Below are 2,416 nucleotides of genomic sequence, written 5' to 3'. Positions count from 1 at the left end.
TTTTTCTTCCTGGAGTCTGACTCTCTCTCGACCATCTATTCCATTCGTGTGGAGCCTCTTCAGTCTTCCTATATCATTTCAACCGGTGAATTCTTGTCTCGTTCGTCATTCTTCATCTCTTCTCCAGTGGACTCAATTCATGTTTTTTGGGTTGATCTTATTCTTTCCCTCGGCTCAAGTGTTCTCCTTGCTCGTTCGCCTCTCGCCAGTTTATCCTTCCGGAGTGCTCAAGACATCTCAGGAGATTCGTCTGTGTTTGAATTAATTTGTGGTTGTCACCTCATTCAAATATTTCAATTGTTCCAGTGCTTCATCTATCTGTTCATAGTCTTTTCCAACGGTGTTATCTCTTCAGTGGGCCCTAACCCACAGGTCTTTTCCCAGGATCTTGCCTGACTCTTCTAATTCTTCCGGAGCTATTCTCAAATCCTTCTCAAGCGTGACGTAAGAATGGATTTCATCAGTCAGATGCTGTTCCAAGATCTCGTTCAAATTCTTTTCATTGTTGGCTCAAACCTCTTCGTTTTCATTCTCTCGGAGTATCTCAATAATTTTGGTGGTGTTTTCTCATCGTCATTTGAAGATAGAAGAAGAGTTCCTTCTAAATCTTGTTCATTCTCTTGATATTCGTGGTTCGAGCTTCATATCATCCTCTCGAATTATTTCAGTCTGTCAGATATTCTTTTCTTACCTATCCGGAGTATTTCAGGAGTTGTTTTCTATTTCTTTTCATCGGAGGCCATCGTTTCAGAAGAATTCTTCGTCCTCAGATTTCAGCTACCGTTATCCAATTATCCCGGTGCTTCGTTCAAGTGTTTTTTAATCAGCTCATGATCTCTTTGTTCTTTTGCATCTAAATCCCCTCTAGCATTTTGGTTCTTCTAATTCTTCCCGGTGATTCATTCTCTTTCGTCAGTTATTTCCAAATTCTAACGGTGGTTCGTTCAAGATTCTTTTTCCTTGATTATCATTTTAATTCATTTGTTCTTTTCAATCCTATCGGTGGTTCACAAAGTGAAGGATCAGAAGCAGACGCTCTGATCAAGGATGGATAAGTTCAATAGACTTAGGGGCACAATCGACGACAATTTAATTGGCGAGAACCAACTCATGATTAAAACGACGTATGAGCCGGAAGGATGAATTCTAGGATCTGTTTGAGGATTGCGAGCATTCACAACAAATCGAATCAACGGACTCAAAATGACAATGACAATGGATGTCAACAAGATTACTAGACTTATGGGATTAACCATAATGCAAGCAATCAAGAATTTCAAGAGCAATAGGATGCTCAAGATTTTCGGAAGATCGAATAGTATTTCAAAGACTTTCGTGAAACATCTGAACAACTGGGGTTGAGCGGATACTCGAAAAGTGCGAGAAATTTTTCTTAGGGGTATTCAGGTGGCAAAGAACTGCAAGGCAGTAGGCACAAAATATTTTCGGGGTATCTTGTAATAAAAAGATCGACTAGGAATAAAAGTAAGCACGACAGGTGTAAGTATTTATCCATAGGGATATTTTGGTGGAAGGGAATTGCAAAAGCAATGGGCACAAGGTCTCGAGAGAAAATCGGAGAGTATCTTCGAAATCTTCTGGTGTAGCTGGCGATCATTTGGACTGAAGGGGCTCTCCGGGAGAGAGTATTATCGAGAACCTAGAGTCCGAGTTAGTAAAATTGTTTAACCCGAATAGAAGAGATGTCAGAGTCCCAGAGTATAGGTCGAGGAATAAAAGATCCTACTACCACCCAATGGCGACGTGTGCCCGTAAGACACACAGCCATGTTAGTAAAAGTTTTTGCAACGTCTAGACTCGACTTCGGCCAAGGAGTGTGGAAGGGGGATTCCTACAGGCAGTTGGCTCTGATACCAACTTGTGACACCCCCAATTCAATCGTACACTAATCATACACGCAAACGTGTATGATCAAGATCAAGGACTCACGGGAAGATATCACAACACAACTCTAAAAATAAAATAAGTCATACAAGCATCATAATACGAGCCAGGGGCCTCAAGGGCTCGAATACAAGTGCTCGATCATAGATGAGTCAGCGGAAGCCAAAATATCTGAGTACAGACATAAGTTAAACAAGTTGCCATAAGATGGCTAGCACAAACTGGGATACAGATCGAAAGAGGCGCATGCCTCCTGCCTGGGATCCTCCTAACTACTCCTGGTCGTCGTCAACAGCCTGCACGTAGTAGTAGGCACCTCCAGTGTAGTAGTCGTCGTCGACGGTGGCGTCTGGCTCCTGGGCTCCGACGTCTGGTTGCGGCATCCGAGAAGAAGAGGAAAACGGGGGAAAAGAGGGAGCAAAGCAACCATGAGTACTCATCCAAAGTACTCGCAAGCAAGGAGCTACACTACATATGCATGGGTATATGTGTAAGGAGGCAATATGAGTGG

The sequence above is a fragment of the Triticum dicoccoides genome, chromosome 7B (genome assembly GCF_002162155.2).
Source record: "Triticum dicoccoides isolate Atlit2015 ecotype Zavitan chromosome 7B, WEW_v2.0, whole genome shotgun sequence".
In the NCBI taxonomy this organism is placed as follows: domain Eukaryota; kingdom Viridiplantae; phylum Streptophyta; class Magnoliopsida; order Poales; family Poaceae; genus Triticum; species Triticum dicoccoides.
This window is presented reverse-complemented; position numbering follows the sequence as displayed.